General features: G+C 45.9%; 1 pseudogene across 1 annotated transcript in view; it reads left to right on the plus strand.

The window, feature by feature from the left end:
• The window catches only part of LOC308158430 (inactive phospholipase C-like protein 2), a 22089-nt pseudogene extending 1943 nt beyond the window's left edge, over positions 1-20146 (plus strand). Inside the window, exons 2-13 of the transcript XR_013938030.1 lie at positions 7520-7621; positions 7977-8126; positions 8402-8562; positions 8711-8951; positions 9091-9329; positions 9978-11183; positions 11352-11601; positions 11716-12002; positions 12584-12787; positions 14010-14085; positions 18244-18353; positions 18588-20146. The product of XR_013938030.1 is annotated as an inactive phospholipase C-like protein 2 (transcript). The remainder of the gene's footprint in view (positions 1-7519; positions 7622-7976; positions 8127-8401; positions 8563-8710; positions 8952-9090; positions 9330-9977; positions 11184-11351; positions 11602-11715; positions 12003-12583; positions 12788-14009; positions 14086-18243; positions 18354-18587) is intronic.
• The last annotated feature ends 32 nt before the right edge of the window (positions 20147-20178 follow it).

The raw sequence follows: 20178 nt of genomic DNA on the forward strand, positions 1-20178 counted from the left end.
CTGCTCATCCCCTTTGCTCTGTTCTGTCATACCTATGGTATGACCAGGGGCCATTGACAGTTACAATGCTAGAAGATGGAAGAATTACGTATTTCTTTAGATTTATTGTAACTGTAGAAACTGTATAGGGAGGTAGTGGGGATGAGGAGGTCTTTAGGAGGCACAGTTAAGATGTAGCCTGAAGAGATCGGTTTTCAATCTACGGAAGAAGATAGGTAGTGACTCGTTCCACCAGCGGGGCCCCAGGACAGTGAAAGAGTTGAGTGTCATCTGCGTAGCAATGGTAGGAGAAACCATGTGAGTAAATTACTGAGCCAAGAGATTTGGTATAGAGGAAGAAGAGTAAAGGGCCCTAGGGTGGAGCCCTGGGGAACCTCACCTGGAGAGGACAGCGATCCTCTCCACATCACGTGGTAGGAGTGATCGGCCAGGTAGGATGCAAACCAGGAGAGTGCAGAGCCAGAGATGCCCAGATCCAAGAGGGTGGAGAGAAGGATCAGGTAGTTTACTGTGTTGAATGCAGCAGACAGGTCCAGAATAACAACAGAGGAGAGGGATGAAGCTCGAACAGAATGGAGGGCATCTGTGACAGCAAGGAGTGTCCAGTGCCCAATAAAGATGTATCTAATCTAATCAAATGTAACGATAGCTCACCCTTATCCCCATGATTTCACCTCTCTTCTTGTCTCTTTTTGTTCAACTTCTCATCCTCCTCCATCCTCTCTCCTGTCCTCTTCTCACCCCTACTCCTCTCCCATCCACTCTCTTCCTCTCTTGTATTGCATTAAGCTCATGAGGCTGTATTGTATTAAGCATTGTGTGTGTGTGTGTGTGTGTGTGTGTGTGTGTGTGTTTGTGCACATGTGTGTGTGCATACATGTGTCTGTCACACTGATGTGTTTTTCTCACTGGAGAAAACAGTATTGGCCAAGGGGTTGGCAAGCAGCTGGGCAGTGTTATGGTTTGAGTTTTAGCTGCTCTGAGCTCCTTCAGTTTGGACTGACTTGCAGTACATCCAGTGATGTTTTACAATCTGAATGACACTTCTAGCGTACTCAAGCCACCCCCCCCCCCCACACACACACACACACTACTTCCTCCCTCCACATATACAGTACAGTATGCACAAGACTATCAGAAGATATATCAAACACAGACACAGCAGCGTGGATGTGAATCACATTTTTGCTATGGAGGAGTGGAGGTCAGTTGAGGTGAGGAGTCTAGTCTTGATTAAAAGAGAGGAAAAGGGTGTCCTTGTTTTTAATGACTTTACACAGTATTAGGATCACATTTTACAACCAAACGAAAGCACAATGTGTATTGTGTACACTCTCACAACACTAGACTGTAGTCATCCTCTGTTTGCTTTTTGGATTGTGCTAACGGCCAACGAGGTCTGTGACGCCATTCAGCTGAAACTGTGGTTAGCTCACTGACAGAATGACCTTTTTGTGTCTGCTTACTACATGAGAACCCCCCAAGCCAGCGTCTCATCTGGAACATCAAAAGACTTGTAGAGAATGGAGACTGGTGTTCTGGTAAACCTTTAGTCAGTGGTTTTTTAGAGAGTCTGTGTTCTGCCGCTCTGAAGAAAATGGTTTGTTGTAACATTGTCTTGCTGACGGAATTATATGACCACATAATGCTTCCTGTTTCTGCTCCCAATTATAACGGTGCCTTTTTGCCTCATGTGACACACACACACACACACACACACACACACACACACACGCACACACACACACACACACACACACACACACACACACACACACGCACACACACACACACACACACACACACACACACACACACACACACACATTGTACACACATTGTACACACATTATGCACACATTGTACACACACTGTACACTGTACATTCACACACTCTTAGGTGAGGAAGCTGGTTAACATAATCAAAGGCCTACACAATATATAAGGAAATGTGCTGTCAGAGTGATGATGATGTCATGTATATTACAGGTGACTCAGACACTCAGCTAATGGTCATTCAGATAGGAGGGGGTTGGGGGGGGGAGGAAGAGAGAGGGAGCGAGAGAGAGGGGGGAGGGGGAGGGAGAGGGAAAGTCCAATTTGTTTTGTTTTAATTAAGAAAGGAATGTGAATAGTAACAGTGTGTGTGCTTGCGTCCGTGCTTGCGTGCGTGTGTGTGTGTGTACGTGAGCATATGTTTGTTTATTTGTGTTTTTAGGTTAGTGTGCGTGCTAGTGCCTGCTGGTACCATCATGTGTGTGTCAGGTTAAAGTGTGCTGCTATCCATCATGACCAAACCTACCATTCCACACAGGATCACAGGCGGCTCTGTACATGCGGGCTCGTGCTGTCGCTTGTGGAAAAAATGTGACAGCAGCTGGTGAAAGCGATCCAACTCTTCAGACTTTTATTCTGCAAAATGTAAATGAATGGCAGTGTTGTTGAAAATCAATGACACACTCGCTAGTCAATCCAAAAATATTGCAATGCAATGGATTCGCTGAGTAATCCCCCACTATTACCAAGTTAGTGTAGACTAATGGAAATGACATTACCGAATCCTTTGCAATTGCAATATTTTGGCTTGACTAGCGAGAGTGTCATTGATTTTCAACAACGTTGACATTTATTGAAACAATTTTAGAGTAAAAGTCTGAACGGTCCGTCAGTTGCCGACCTGTACCCGGTTTCACCTGCTGCCATCACAAATGTGATGAAATGCTTTCTGCACACTTCAGGAGATGCTCTCGACTCGGGAGTCAGAGAAGGTCCTCTCCATTCCTCCCTATCTGTCTCTCCCTACTGCTGTCTGTCTGTCTGTCTGTCTGTCTGTCGGTCTGTCTGTCGGTCTGTCTGTCTGTCGGTCTGTCTGTCTCTCCCTACTGCTGTCTGTCTGTCGGTCTGTCTGTCTGTCTGTCGGTCTGTCTGTCTGTCTGTCTGTCTGTCTGTCTGTCTGTCTGTCTGTCTGTCGGTCTGTCTGTCTGTCTGTCTGTCTGTCTGTCTGTCTGTCTGTCTGTCGGTCTGTCTGTCTGTCTGTCTGTCTGTCTGTCGGTCTGTCTGTCGGTCTGTCTGTCGGTCTGTCTGTCTGTCGGTCTGTCTGTCTCTCCCTACTGCTGTCTGTCGGTCTGTCTGTCTGTCTGTCGGTCTGTCTGTCTGTCTGTCTGTCTGTCTGTCTGTCTGTCTGTCTGTCTGTCTGTCGGTCTGTCGGTCTGTCTGTCTGTCGGCCTGTCTGTCTGTCTGTCGGCCTGTCTGTCTGTCGGTCTGTCTGTCTGTCTGTCGGCCTGTCTGTCTGTCTGACTGTCCGTCTGTCTGTCTCTCAAAAATTATTTACACATGGCAATAAACATAGACTCTCTCTCTCTGTCTCTCTTAATTAGTAGATCAAAGCAGCCGCCCACTAACGACCTACATCCTGTTTCTGCTGACAGTGGTGTTCTGTAATTAGTAGTTCTGGGTGGGTTGGGGGTATGTCGACTAGACATGTGATGCTGACTAGACATGTGAATACATCATGTCATGTAAGCATAGTCAACTGGTAAGGGACTGTGTGTGTGTGTGTGTTCATATACCAGAGCTTTTGTTATTAAAGCATTCCTCGAAACGTCTGTTTTTATATAGTACACTAACACATACACACACACACACACACAGACACGCCCGCACACACACACACACACACACACACACACACACACACACACACACACACACACACACACACACACACACACACACACACACACACAGGGCTTTCCCTGATAGTTCTCGGTCTTTCTTTGCCTCCCAGATGAACCTTGAATCTGAGCATTTGCTCTCTGTTATCTCTCCTTCTCTCTCTTCACCTCAGCCTACCTGTCCGTCTGTCCACTCCCTTTCTTTTTCTCGACTTCTCTCTCCCTTCCTCCATACATCTGTCCATCCTAATCCTACCATTGTATCATGAGGCCCTCTCCTCTGTGATGTATTCTCTCTTTCTCCTGTAGTTATGCTCTGAGCTTTGAGTTTGGCTCCACAGTTCAGCTCTTCCTGTGATGCCTGCCACAGGAAGTAGCTCTCTTACTGGCAGAGAGGCTGCTTCCTGTTTTGAAGGCTTCAGTGAAGCGTCTGGGAGGTTTTCACCATATGGCTTTCGATGATGGAGACACAAGCATTTATTGGGGGAAACGAACGCACGCACACGTGCACACATGCACACACACACACACACACACTTACATATACACGTGAATAAATCTGTGTACTGTATGTGTGTCTGAATGTTTGCATGTCTGTCTTATGCAAGCGTCTATGGCTGTTGTGTGCGTGTATGCATGAATGTATGTGCGTGTGGGTGCCAGATATTACTTCTAGGGAGTAATTGGTTCAGGGTCTCTGTTGACGTCAGAGGCGAGTGTGTGTGTGTGCTTGAACCTTTATCTCTCTCCCTCTCTGCCCTGTATTGACACTGTAATCGAGTTGTGTGTGTATAGGGTAGACACGACATGCCCCTATATAGACTGTGATTGAATCACTATTGGATTGGTCACATGCGATACTGCTCCAGATAAACAGTCTGAACACAAACCTCTGTCTGTCAGACGCTCACATGACATGATCATCATCGCCTCTTTGAGTGTTATTATAGGATGGGGGAAGAACCACAATTCACTTTCTATACACAGCTGACACTTGAACATTGAGTCAATTCATTCATAGCATGCAAAGTGCTTTACAGTGTAGAGTATGTGGATGATTCACTCCTTCCATGGCCATGGTGTAGAACCTACCGCCTGTGTGATGCACGACAGACATGTCATGTTTATTCACACTGAAATGGTAATTTAATGCATGGGCCGTCACTGGCAATGTAGCACATAAATATTGCGTATGGATTTAGGGGCAGATAGATTTTCTGGGGCAGTACAGCAGTTAGGTGTGTGTGTGTGTGTGTGTGTGTGTGTGTGTGTGTGTGTGTGTGTGTGAGTGTGTGTGTGTGAGTGTGTGAGTGTGTGAGTGTGTGAGTGTGTGAGTGTGTGTGTGTGTGTGTGTGTGTGTGCATTGTGACATCCCTCTCACTGTTACTCATAAGCTGGGGGTTCAGGACCTCGGAAAGCGCCCACAGACCCCTAAGTAGAGCCGCCAACGGGGGATACTGTCCGTTCTCGCAGCTGTCCCGCATCCGCCAATCATCGAGGCGCAGCTGTGCCTGGCGACGGCGACCCCGCATAAAGGGAGTAACAAAATCAACGGAGAGGGGGAGCTACGTCTAGACATGACGGGTACGGGTGAGAGCCGGAATACCCCTGAGACCCGAGGAGAGCGGTACGGAGTACCCCCGAACCACGAAGGCGGAGCTGGAGCCCGGCCCTGCGACCCCGGGCAACCCCCAATCAACTAAATGCAGAGCGGGCGTGTCCCTTCGGTGGAGGGACCCTTCGTTATCCTTTTTTCTAAGTTGGACACTACTGCAGTGCCGTTTTTCAGAGTGGGCGGGCGGTGCCCTTCCTTTCAGTAGGAAATAAATACGCCAAAATGCTCATGTCGTCTCTAGCTCGTGTGTGCAATTCCCCACAGTCTCAGTGAGAGGGTTTATCACAGCATGCGCATGCGTTTATGTTGTGGTCGTGGTTTCTCCCGTGCGAATAGAGTGTCGCTTGCTGCTGCGCTCTCTATTTTCAAAGAACAAGAAAAGAGAGAATATATGAGGTGTTGAATAAAGGAGCTATGGTCAATCATTCATATTTGATCCCCACCTGTAGGGACCCCTGTTGAGCAGGAACTGAACTTCCATCTGGCGGGGGGTTATTATTTTTTGTTTACATTCCCCCCTCCACTATAGTCTCTCTCTCTCTCTCTCTCTCTCTCTCTCTCTCTCTCTCTCTCTCTCTCTCTCTCTCTCTCTCTCTCTCTCTCTCTCTCTCTCTCTCTCTCTCTCTCTCTCTCTCTCTCTCTCTATCCCCTGGCAGGTGTAATGATATGAGGGATGGGTATTTTTAGGATGTCCCCCAACCTCTCTTCCCACGCCCCCTCAGTTCATCTCTATTGGCAAGTTACTGCTGCATATTAACAAGCTGTCTCAAAGGGGGGTTGTGATTTCCGTTTCCTCCGCTCTAAATGCGAGGGAAGCCTTTTCATCTTTCGTTAATGATGTTTTCTCCTTTACACGTTCATCCATATTCTTAAGATACAACGCAGATACAACGCAGCCCTGTCCCTCTTCTCCCCTTTGTATGAACATGCACACATGTACATGAAGCAGTTCCTTTTCTCTCTCTTCTCTCATTAAGAGCCAACATGTTTAAACCTTCAAAGTCCATAAGTCCATAAGAAGATATGGAAGGGCGGGTGAGCTGTGAAGCGCTGGTCCTTCCTGCTATGTATAGTTTAAACTGAACCCTCAAAGGAGTCTCTGACACACTAACCACCAGCCTTGATGAGAGATGTGGTTAGAGAAATGTTACACTTCTCAAATTCACACACAGAACTCTAGATGCAAGGACTGACAGTCTGTGAAAGCAGCATGGACATTTAAAATAAGTTGTAGTGTTCAGCTGTTAATCTGTTATATTTTGGGTTATGATGGAGTAATTAAGCTCATGAGGCTGGTGTGTGTGTGTGTGTGTGTGTGTGTGTGTGTGCTACTTTGCAATTGATTGTGAGTTTATCTTTAATTTAATTAAATATGATTATTAAGTTAAATGTTTTTCAGAACCTATTCTTTCACATTGGCTGAATGATAAGGTTATCAGTCGGCATTGACTGTGCCAGCGGACTTCAATGTGTGATAACGTGATTAGAGTCTCCCTGCCCCCCCACTCTGCTGGTCCTCCATCATTCTGTCAGACCAGATTACCTTTGACTGTTCCGATCAGGATGACGATATATCAGTAATTAAATAACCCCGCCCCCATCAAATGCATTCATCATCTTCTTTAAATGCCCTCTCCAGAACTCTTTTTGATTGGTCAATGCAGTGGAACGGTGATTCCAAGTTCAGAGGATTAGCCAATGTCATTGGGCGGAATTCAAATTCTCTGGGCCCGTCTCTCCTCATAAAGTTTGATTTATGGTGGATTGGTGAAGGGCAAACGCATGCTGCAATTTACATCTGAACAACAGCAGTCTGGAATGACCCTGGGCAGGGTTTGTGGGGAGTAGATAAGGCTAGGGGATGTAAAGTGCCCTCCACAATTATTGGTTTTGTTAGAAATAATTATTTCTTGATGACAGATTTTTTTTTTCTGAATAAATTTACTTCAATTAAAGGTTGGATGTTTCTCATTCTTTTCAGTGTGACATTAAGCTAATTCACCAAAAGGTGATTTTTTTAATAACCCTTTTTACTCATCTTTACCAGGGGTGCCAATAATTGGAGGGCACAGTGGAGGGCACTGTATTTCTACAATATCCCCTTCTCTTTCTGTCTTCCCTATTGCTTTCACTTACACCCTTTTTTGTTCCTCTCAGTCCTCCTTCCCTCTCTTTTTGGTTCTTGTTTTTCTTCTTCTCACACTCCCCTCTCTCCCTCCCTCTCATGCAGGACGGCTCTCGTGCAGGTCGGGATAGGAAGAAGACAGTCTCCTTCAGCAGAAGTCTGTCAGAGAGGAAGATCAGCAGTGCTGCCGACTGCATCAGCTCCATGGTGGGTATCAACCCCACAGACTAACCCCACACCCCACCAACCACAGACTAATCCCACTCCCCACCAACACCCCACAGATCCAAATGTGGCCAGTCTTCAGTTAACCCCAGATCTATACAGTAGCTTTTGTACACACTGTTGTATTGTCTTTCTCCCACAATGGAGGACAACTTAATTTGTATTGTTTAAAAGGGAACACTGCATCCACCACAAATCCACAAACCCCAAGCCCACTAATCCCAGGAAGAAAAAAAAATGCAACAATCAACATAGCCTTCATCATCATCATCCACATCACCACCACCACTACCCCACAAACATCGTCATTGTGTCGACACACTGTTGGTGTCTGCAGGTGGAGGGCTGTGAGCTGCGTAAGGTACGCTCCAACTCACGGGTCTACCAGCGCTACTACCTGCTGGAGGCTGGGCTGCAGGCTCTACGCTGGGAGCCGTCCAAGAAGGAGTCAGACAAGGCCCGCATCAGTGTGTCCTCCATCCGTGAGGTACAGTACAGTACACACACTCAGAGCGAGACCACGAGGGAATACATAATGATGTTGTAAATCTCTTTACTCCCAGTGAAGTAGTCTGGGTCCACGGTGAGAGATAAATAAGCCTGCCCTTGACGAGATAACAAGTGCATTTGTTAATTAAAACGTTTAGAACTGGCATCGAGCCAGCCCAGGCATGAACTGGAAGAGCATGCTGCCCTTCTCTGGTGTACGACCCTGGTTCTGTTGTGTGACCTTGTGTTGAGTCCTTCTTTCTCTCATCCTAGGTCCGCACGGGCCGCAACACGGACACCTTCCGAACTAACGGCGTCTACGACCAGATCTCAGAGGACTGTGCCTTCTCCATCATCCATGGGGAAACGTACGAGATCTTGGACCTGGTGGCCAACTCTGCAGAGGTGGCCAATGTGTGGGTGACGGGCCTGAGGTACTGTATGAAGTAGAAGGATTAGACAGCGATGTCAAACTTGTGATAGCCCTGTGGAATTAGACAATTGTAACAAATAGTTCCCCCTTTGCTTAAAGACTCTTTGATGACATGATCATTTCTCCACTGCTTCTCCGTCTGATTCTAGGTATATGGTCCTGTATGGGAAGCATGCCCTGGACATGATTGCCAGCAGTCAGGACAGCCTTCGGCTCGCCTGGCTAGTGGAGATGTTTTCATCTGCAGCTGTTGATGAGGATGAGGATGAGGAGGTGGGGATTCGTTTGAAGTTGGCTGTAGGGTTGATTCGTAAAGTTAATCCTGGATTGAGGATTGCTAAAGTAGAGAGCAGGTTTAAAGAGCTCCACCGGGTCAGAGACAAGATGATTGTGGCCGGGGCTGGACCTGTGGCTGGGGTAGGGCCTGGAGCTGGAGCTGGGCCTGTGGCTGGGGTAGGGCCTGGAGCTGGAGCTGTGCCTGGGGCTGGGGTAGGACCTGGGGCTGGAGTTGGGGCTGGGGTTGGGGTAGGACCTGGGGCTGGACTTGGGGCTGGCGTTAATGTTCCTGGGACTGGGACTGGGGTTAAAGGTAATAGTAGAAGAGGGAAAGAGGAGAGAGTCACCAAGGACGAGTTCATAGAAGTGTTTCACGACTTTTGCACCCGCCCGGAAATCTACTTCCTGTTGGTGCAATTCTCCAGCAATAAGGAGTTCCTGGACACCAAAGACCTGACGAGGTTCCTGGAGGCTGAGCAGGGAGTGGCTCAGGTGAGTCTCTACACGCTGTGCTGGGATCTCACATGTTGTTGATAGTGCTGATATGATGTTATCTAGGGAGTCACCCCTCCTAAATTTCGTTGTTTGGTACCTGTACTGTAGCAATGACAAATAAAGTCCATTCATTCATTCATTCATCTGTTTTTAATTATGGATCTTATGCTTTTATCTTATGCGTGTTCTCTCTCAGTAACACTAGATAGTCCCAAATTAATGGTTTGTAGACGTTCGGTAGATAACCTAACTGTAACCCCAAATGGTGTATTTTAAAAAATAATGATAAACATTGTAGTTCATCATTATCAATCATAGATCAGAAATGTGTCGTGTAAAATGATTGTGCAAGAAAGAAGAAAATGTTTATAAATAACCTCAACCCTAAACTTAACTTGAAACCTAACCCTAATGGTAACCCTAGCAAGCTGTTGCATATGAACAGAGTTGCAGTCGATAGTTTGTTGATAGTTTGAGAAACTGTACATCATCTATAGGGGACTATCTAAATAAAATCTCTCTCTCTCTCTCTCTCTCTCTCTCTCTCTCTCTCTCTCTCTCTCTCTCTCTCTCTCTCTCTCTCTCTCTCTCTCTCTCTCTCTCTTTCTCTCTGTCTGTGTGTCGTGTTCCCTTCATGCCACCCAGGTGAGTGAGGAGGCTAGTTTGGAGCTCATCCAATCCCACGAGCCATCAGAGGAGGGCCGGCGGCAGGGCTTTCTCTCATTGGACGGCTTCACCAGCTACCTCACCTCCCCTGAGTGCCACCTTTTTGACCCGGAACACAGCGGCGTTTGCCAGGATATGTCCCAGAGCCTCACCCACTACTACATCAACTCCTCCCACAACACCTACCTCATTGAGGACCAGTTCCGCGGCCCCTCTGACATCACGGGGTACATCCGTGCCCTGAAGATGGGATGCAGGTGCGTGGAGGTGGATGTTTGGGATGGTGCCACCGACGAGCCTGTGGTCTATACCGGGCACACCCTCACCTCACAGATCGCGTTCCGCTGCGTCCTCGACGTGATTGGTCGCTTTGCGTTTGTGGCGTCGGAGTACCCATTGGTGCTGTGCGTGGAGAACCACTGCTCACTCCGCCAGCAGAGAGTCATGCTCCAGCATCTACAGAATATACTGGGGGACAGGTTGTATACAGACCCCCCCAAGGAGGGGGACCCTTACCTGCCCTCCCCCCACGATCTGAGAGGCAAGATCCTACTGAAGGGACAGAAGTTAGAGGGGTGCAAGGATGGGACGGAGGGGGATGTCAGTGATGAAGACGAGGGGGTGGAGGTGTGTCAGTCGATGAAGGCAGCCAACAGTGGGGGGTCGGGGGTTGGAGGGGGTGAGGGAGGTCAGAAAGGAGGCGGTGGCCTCACAAACTCACCCCTTTCACTTCCTAAACGATTCCAGCTACTGAAGGAACTCTCAGACCTGGTGACTCTGTGCAAGTCAGTGCGCTTCACCGACTTCAAGAGCTCTTTCGAGAAACAGAAACCCTGGGAAATGTGCTCCTTCAACGAGTCCTTAGCGCTACGTTGCACCAGCGAGCGCCCAAGAGACTTTGTCAACTACAACAAGCGTCTCCTGTCTCGTGTCTACCCCAAGCCCTCCAGGATTGACTCCAGCAACATGAACCCCCAGGACCTGTGGAAATGCGGCTGTCAGATCGTGGCCATGAACTACCAGACGCCCGGCCTGATGATGGACCTGAACACAGGCTGGTTCAGACAGAACGGGAACTGCGGGTACGTTCTGCGGCCCGCCATCATGCGCCAGGAGGTGTCGTATTTCAGCGCCGACACGCGGGACTCTGTGCCTGGTGTGTCCCCTCAGCTGCTCCACGTCAAGGTCATTACACTCTGTTCTTAAAGTGCCTTCAATTACCGAGCACTAGGGCTCTTCAGTCCAGTGAATTTGGTTGAATAATGCTAGAATATATCATGTGTGTATACAGTATATATACATGTATATATTTCTTTTTTGACATTCAAAATAAATGATGATGCTTGCATCCAGGTGATCAGTGCTCAGCACCTCCCCAGGCCGCGTGGCTGCGGGGCTAAAGGAGACGTGGTGGACCCGTACATCTATGTAGAGATCCACGGCATCCCTGCCGACTGTGCCGAGCGTCGCACCAGGACGGTGACCCAGAACGGAGACAACCCCATCTTCGACGAGAGCTTTGAGTTCCAGATCAACCTGCCTGAGCTGGCCATGGTCCGCTTCGTGGTGCTGGACGACGACTTCATCGGCGACGAGTTCATAGGTCGGCATAAAGGAGAATATATGATATAAATATGTGTATGATATTTTAACCCCCCCCCCCCTGTCTCCTACATGTCACGTGAATCACTTGTAATCTCCCCTCCTTTTATCACAGGTCAGTACACCATCCCCCTGGAATGTCTGCAGCCAGGCTACCGGCATGTACCATTACAGTCTCTAACGGGGGAGGACCTTCCGCATGCCAGGCTCTTTGTCCACGTGGCCCTGACCAACCGGAGAGGAGGGGGCAAATCTCATAAGCGGGGGCTGTCGGTGCGTAAGGCGAGGCGGGGGAGAGAGTACCCTGCCCTCAGAGATCTGGGGGTCCGAGCTGTGGATGACGTTTTCAAGATGGCCGCTCCACCACTGAGAGAAGCCTTGGACCTGAGGGAGAACATGCAGGTGAGGGGGAGAGGAATGGTTGGACAGAGATGGAGTATGCCGTTTTTAAGTATATTTATTTAGTAAAACTGTAGTGTGTCTTATGCAACAGCAACAGTTGGATTTTAATTTGATGGATTGTATTGATCCTAGTCATACTGTATGAGAAATGTGTTATAAACAGATGTTGTTTTTGCACTTCACTATTTGCACATCTGGTTAGATGCTGAACTGCATTTCATTGTCTGGTGCTTGTACTTTGCTATGAGAATAAAGTTGAATCTAATCTAATCTATTTTATACTTCATATAAGATCACTTTGCTGTTTAACTGCTCTTTTGCCTTTGGGCCCAAGACATAATCAACTAATTAGCAGAATACAGTAATGCAGATGAGTTAAAATAACAGAATAAACATTCATTTGATAGTGCGCCAGTGAATCCATTTATGGTTGTCTCTATCACTCTCAATAAAACCTTTCTAATTGAATCAGAAGTTGGAGGGAATGGGATCACTGGAAACGATTCAAACACTGTGTCTGTGTGTGTGTGTGTGTGTGTGTGTGTGTGTGTGTATTCCTCTCCTCTCTCCTTGTCCTGTAGAACTCTGTGGCTGTGTTCAGGGAGCTGTGTGGTGTTTCAGCGGTGGCCAACCTCATGCAGTGTGTGTTAGCGCTGGGGTGTCGTGTGGCGGGGGCGGATGAGGCCCCGCTGCTGCTGTTTGAGCTCCGGAACCAGTACCCCTCTATGGAGCCCCAGGGACCCTTGCCTGACGTCTTACGCCGGGTGGTTGCCACCTATGACACAGTGAGGAGCCCGAGTTCACACATCAGTTATACAATCAATCAATTCATTCCGTTTTATGATGGAGTTGTATAGGTTTGAGTTGGGAAGACTCTCCATTGAAGATGCTAAATAATCAAATAGCAGGCTTGATCTGTGTCTAGTAGCAGGCTAGATTGCATTTAACAGTGTCACAGACACAGCCACATACACACATTCGCTTCTCTCTCTCTCTGCCTGTTTTTAAAGAGCGGTCCACTGGGCAGATTGGGGAACTTTGGATGTCTGCGTCTTTATGGAATAGTGTTGTGTAAGCGTGGTGATGACAATGTGCATCTGTTCCATCATTCTGGCATGTAGAGTTAAATTCTTACCATCAATCTCAAATGAGTGTGTGCGTGTGAGATTGCCCATGACACACCATAACTTAGACTTGCTTTCTCTTGAACAGTCAGGAAAGGGGTTTACTTGAGATGAATGTGACTCCTCTAAGGATTAAGACTGTTCTCACTAAGTCAGACTCTCCATTTAAATGTGGGGCTGGGAGGCGGATGCATCCGGTGAATTTATCCGGTGCCAGGCGATTCCATTGATGTGTGTGTGTGTGTGTGTGTGTGTGTGTGAAAATGTGCTTGTATGGTTTTCCTGTTTCCTGTCTTAATACATGAATTGTGTTCAGTAAGTGAGTGTGTGTATATGGGCCTTTTTGTATGTGCCCTCTCTACCCAGCTGATGGAGTTGAGAGAATGAATGCCCATTTGCATGAATTTGAATCTCATTTGGCTAAACGGATTCCATGCCTTGACTCCTGATACCTTGGAGAGAAGGGAAGGGAAGAGACGGGGGGGAGGGACTGTGTGTGTGTGTGTGTGTGTGTGTGTGTGTGTGTTTGTGTGTGTGTGTGTGTCGATCTGGACAGAACCCTCGGAGCCATGTAGTTCATTCTCATTTGTTGAACACCGTACTGACTAAGTGGGGTCATGTCTCAGATGGCTTTGAAGGAGGATGTGTGGAATGAATCAGGTCTATCATGTACATCCCTATAGTGTTATTAATGAAATGTACACTATGTTATATTTACATTCATGTTCAATTTTTTTTACATGTTTGGCATTTAGCAGATGCCTTTATCCAAAGAATCAGAATCATTTATTTATAGAGAAGCTGTACATGGGTAGTGGGGATGAGCAGGTCTTAAGGAGGTGTGTGTGTGTATAATATGACTGACTGTGTTCTCTCTTTACAGATGATCCAGATGAGCAGAGCTGTGATTGAGCTTTCAGACGGAGTCTATGAGAGGATCTTACAGATACAGACCACAGGTGAGAGTCCAAGTCAAGTCATAGTATCGTAATGAAGTTGGAGTCTATTCCGAGTCCTTGGGGTCAAAACTGACCTTAGATCAGCGTCTGGGGGCAACTATTCCTTGGCAGAGCTTACCTTGCGGTTCGGGTTGTCGGGCATCCAGGGTAAGCTGATATAACTTGGCTCAGCTGTCGCCACTGTGGTGATTACAGTTTTTTTTTTTGGAGTGTTCCATTGTTGCCAGGAGACGATGATTGACTGGCCAATTAAAGGGTAGAGTGTGTGAGGAGAGGATGTGGGTAGAGATACATGGGAAGTAGAGTAGTAGACAGAGAGATATGGGTCGATAAATATGCAGTGGAGAAGTGTAAGCGTAGATGAATGGAAAAAAAAGACTGGGGGGAGAGACATAGAGAAGTGGACACATGATGGGTAGGTGGACAAAGATGAATGTTGATGTTGGTATCCCATTCCTGAGATCCTATTCTCATCTGAATTTCATCTGGGTTCATGAGTCCAGTGCTTTATACAGGGATTAAGAGGAGAAATAAACAAGTGTGTGTGTGTGTGTGTGCGCGTGCCCGTGCGTGTGAGTTTGTGAGTTTGTGTGTATATCAAAGCTATGTCATGCTATGTCAAGCTATGTCAAACAGAGCTTCATTGATAGGCAAGTGCTTTGTGAATACAGTTATTGTCGTCATTGTGCTTCATGTTTTGTAGTGATGTCCAGGAGTGGGGTCAGAGGGGGGGCTGTGATTGGCTGGTTTCAGATCTTATGACTTAGATCTGTGGTCTTCTCTGGGACACTAGTTTGCTGTTCATAGCCTGAGTCAGGTTCGTGACAGATTACATCAGGGGCATTGTACATCGAGAGGTCGTAGAGCAGCTAGATGTGGCTGAGATTCCCGTGTGTAAACGGTTGGATTTCAAAGGGTTTCAACAATGGATTTCAAAGGGTTTCAGCCCTCCCAACAGTTCTTTTACATTCTGGTTCTAGAGTGTAGTTCTAGAACCCTCTGTATACAGTATGTCTGTCTGCAGTATCAGTAAGAATTCTGGCCTGTGTTGATGTTCTCTGCCAGTCGGTTCCGCTTGGTTAAACAGGAAGATAGAACGTCTCCCACTTGAACACACACGCAACGGAATGCCCTGGCACTCAAGCCTCGTGTCGCCTAGCAACTGCAGTGGCAGGAAGACATCCTGTGTGTGTATGTGTGAGAGAGAGGGAGAGGGCGAGAGAGAGGGCGAGCGAGCGAGAGAGAACGAGAGGGAAAATGAGGGAGGGAGAATGTGTGTGTGACTGCTTGTGTACTCTTTCTTGAGTGTTGCAGTCCTTTAGTTACAAACAGGCCTGTGTTATGTTAAGTCTTGTTTGTTGCGTTCAGGTTGCTGTGTTTAAGTCTGGGCTCACTATCGCTCACAGCAGCATGCGCCCTATGTTAACCCACTTCCTGGTCTCCATGGAGACTGTGAGAGGGTGACAGTGGCCCAGGGCGGACAGAGGAAACCAAACACAAAACACACCTTTTCTTTTCTTTTTAAATGCATACTGTACACACATACTGTACACACAATAGATACAACACAACATACTACAACATACACAAAACAATAACATACACAACAAGCCTAAAACATACACAGGGGAAGTGGTAGGAGCTGTGTTTTTTGTTTTTCATAAAACATTTGATACTGTAAACAGAATTATACTCTCTAAACTAGCAACATTTAATTTCCGCCCCAATGCTTCAAATGGATGGATTCATATTTATCTGGCAGAATACAGTGTGTTAGAATCAATAGAAAGTCTCATTATCTGCCAACGGGGCCTTAGGGTCTTTACTCTTTAGTTTATACTGTATGCAGCAAATGACCTGCAACATGTGTGTCATGGTGTTGATATACAAATGTATGCAGATGACACTGTTACATAAACAAACGCCACAACTGCAGAAGAAGATCTAAGCTAACTGAAGATACGGCACATGCTTTTTCTGTAAAAGCTGTTCACTACTGAAACCAACAGAACAGTTAGAATGTGTGGCTAGTGTCAGTGCTTTTACACACAAAGTGAAACAATGGTTATAAGAACAACAGGTTTGTAGCCAATTAACCTTTTTTGACAGTGTTTGTTTTTTGTTGCTCTTTTTACAACTTATATGTGAGATGATTATTATGTGCAATGTCTTGACTTCTGTGTGGAAACGTTTTTTCAAATGTCTGATGTTTTTGTGTCATTCTTGTTATTTGACTGCAGACAGAAGCTGTTACATCTGGTACAAGCCTGGCTTGTTTAGCTGTTATATCTGGTACAAGCCTGGCTTGTTTAGCCGGGCTAAATCTGGTTTTCTTCTCTGGTTTTCTGGAGAAAATCATGTTTCTCAAGTGTACTGAGACTTATGTTTGGTTGTACGTTGTCCCATAATAATACACAGAGTACAGTATATACAGCACATACTGTTGTAACAACAAAAACAACACATACATCTGACACACGATACAACACATCAGATGCTATGGCAACACCAGTATTGTTGCACTCAAAATAATAAATGAATAAAACAAGGATCAAAAATACAATTCTAAGGAACAAATCAAAAACAGAGAGTGTTTGTTTTCCCTTCAGTTCTTTGCACCCATCTCCCCAGATATTTCCCTACTCTACTTCCCTCTCCATCCCTCCCACCCTCCCTCCCTCCCACCCCCAAGGAATATTTCCCAGAAAGAGCTAGGAGAGAATGAGACAAGGGAATATATATTTGAGAGGAAAGAGAACATATAATCATAATAATAATGGATATATAGAAAAAGATAAACCACAGCAAACTACAGCAGACGTTGTTTCATCACTACTATGGTCTCAAACACTGCCCATATTTCTCCACATTTCTCTGCCTTCCTGTGTACATTTGCAATCATCCTTTCAAAGGTTGCAGCACTCATTTAAAGTTCTGGGAACTGAGGTGGTTTCTTTTCTTTTCAGTTATATGGTGCCGAAATGAAATGAAATGTACTCAATTGGTCTTTTGTACTTAGGGCTTACCTCTGACTTTCCTCTAATCCATTTGTTGATACCAGCATAATCATCTGCATACATAACCAACGTATATTCACGTTTCCCAATCACAATATCTTGTGACTGCCTTGCAGTGGCTCTTAAGTCAACACAAAGAGGAGAGGGCTTAACGGACATCCTTGTATTGTCCCTCTGGCCAAAGTAAACAAAGGCGACATTAACTCATTTGTTAGCACTGCGGCTTTAGCAGTTGTGTATACAGGAAACCCACTTTCTAAAAAAAGAAACAAACTGTTTCATTGTATACGTAAAATATTTCCATTCTGCTTGATCAAGTGACAGTGAGAGGGCTGCCGCAGGAGCATTAAACATTTTAGCTGTATGTACAATATTCTAAATTGTTTTTGTATTATCTGAACTAGTGATTTTGATATTTGATATAAAGGATGAATTACTTTCTTAAGTGTATTTGCTAATAACTTTGACAGTATCTTAAAATAATGCATTTAACAAAGCGATAGGTCTATGATTAGTACAGAGTGACAGATCCTTTCCTGATTTTGGAATGAACATATTGACTGCTTCTGCTGCAGTCCCCTTAACCATTAACCAGGATCGGACAATAAAGATACAAATTGTATATAGAATTTAAATGTGAACCATTTTCATCTTCTATAGCTTCCCTGCGTGGTCCCCTTCTTCAATTCCCCAATTCCTTTTGTCTGTAGCATACTGTATTATATTGATGTTTCAACTGTAATAATGTCCTCTGGTCTTTATCAGAATCTACAATGACATTCCCAATTACATCAGAGAATCCTTTAAAGCTTCCCACTCAACAGATGATCTTCATTTGTACATCTTTGGCTTATATCCCATACACTCAGTTTAACCAGATTGGACAGGAGGTGCGACGTTGCCTTGTCAGTCTTTCTCCATCAGTCACTCTCTTTCTCTTTCTTTCTCTCTCTCTCTCTCTCTCTCTCTCTCTCTCTCTCTCTCTCTCTCTCTCTCTCTCTCTCTCTCTCACACACACACACACTCTCGTTCTCCCATTCTCTTCTGCGTGGTAGCATGATGACAATGCTTATAATACTTTTGATGTCTTTATTCCAATTTCACTCCCAACTTGTCTGTCTGTCTGTCTGTGATTCCCCAGCAATGGAATTCCATGAGAATCTGCAGTCCCTGGCAATGAAGGAGGGGCTCAAAGGTCGTAAGCTCAGCCGGGCCGTGGAGAGTTTCAGCTGGAACATCACCATTCTGAAGGTCAGCCAATGCACACACACACACACACACACACACACAGAGCCTGGGGGGACAGTAGTCAATAGCTTGTTTTGCCTTAGCCAATAGTCATTGTCTTGATGTTTAGCTAATTGGTGTGGTCGTGTGGTTGAATCCAGAAACAGGTACTCATAGGTATAACACACCAGAACACTGCAGTGTAACAGGTGATAGATGAAAGTTATCGCTCTCTCTCTTCCATCCTCCCTCTCTCAGGGGCAGGCAGACCTGTTGAAGAATGCTAAGACTGACGTTCAGGAGAACCTTAAGCAGGTCCACTACGCAGCGCTGACCAGCAACCTGGCCAAAGGCGGGACTGGAGAGAGACCAAGCTCCCGACATAGCCTGGAGGCCAACCAGGAAAGAGCTACCATGGAGGAGGGGGAGGGGCCTCCGGGTAGAACCTTCCCTTAGGCATAGATCTACCATCAGATGACCCTCCCCAAATCTCCCCAAAACAAAAATCTGAAACTGACCCAAGATCAGCATCTAGGGGCAACCTATTACTATTCCAAGGAGGGCATTTGAGCAGGGAATTCTTATTTGCCATGGAAACTGCAGTGATAGGAGGATACAGTCCTACTCCTGTTTGATGTTTTGGCTGTGAGGCCATGGTTGTGAATGTGCAGCTGCTTTGTGTATGCTCTGAACCTCTTGGTAGCAGCTACTACACACTTATTGGCATCCAGTCGGCCATTTTCCTCACATGAAGAAGGGGAAGAGGAGGCTGGCAGAGTACTGCCAGAATGAATGTCAGATACACACTGGAGATATGAATATAGAGAGACATGTAGATGGGAAATCCAAGTCAACTTGCCCCGTCTGTTATAATGTATGTAAATGTAAATAACACATTATTTTTTATCTTACTCTCATTGTGCCCTCAAGTTTTTTTTGCCGTGGGGCATGACCAAGTTGCTAGCTCTAGCACTTTCTAATCCAAATCGCTTGATGCAGGTCTAGAGGGGTGTTGAGATTGGGCAGGATTTGAGCCACCTCTTACTTACAGAAATGCACTTTCTGGGTGATCGAACTAAACTAAAATAAAGTGGAACTTTGTAAGAGGAAAGGGTTTTAAAGTGTGTGTGTGTGTGTGTGCGTGTGCGTGCTTCAGACAGCCAATTGAGATATATGTGATATTGTTGTGAGTATGCTGTTATTCTGTTAGATTGCCATTCCATGTTCAGTGGAACAGAATGTAGGTGTTTATACAATAATGGGTGTGAAAGGGTTAAAACATGCGGTTTCCTGTCCGTGGCAGATTCTACACATCTCTGCCATTCAGATACAGACACCTGAAGCTTATTCAGTAATGGGGCACATTACTGAAAGTTAACATAGAAATACATGGTGTAGAGCAGACATGCTTCCCTGTTATGTACTGCAAGCGCTGTATCTACTTTACAATCCTATCTGCAACATTCTAATACCTCTTTGAATAAGCCCTTTCTTAGACCTCAGCCTGTGTTAACGACTGATCAAAAACCACACATCAGTATTTCAAACTATATCTGCCATGAGACAACATTATGTCCTCTTTTAGATTGTTGTATGTGATATTCTGTACAGTATTTTGATATGTAATTCAATCCTAGAATGTAACAGGATTCTCCATTAAAAAAAAAATGACAGTGGTCTCCAGGAAAACATTCCTGATGTAAAGACACGACACCTTTCTTAACTTGTCAGTCAGATGTTAACATGATGGGCTTCAGGTGTCCAGAGTTAATATCGGTTTCCGTTTCAAACTGTGTGTGTGTGTTACATTTCATTACCATAGCAAACCAGTAAGCAAATAAACCATCTC

Source organism: Nansenia antarctica (assembly GCF_963989245.1).
Source record: "Nansenia antarctica genome assembly, chromosome: 5".
Lineage (NCBI taxonomy): Eukaryota > Metazoa > Chordata > Actinopteri > Argentiniformes > Microstomatidae > Nansenia > Nansenia antarctica.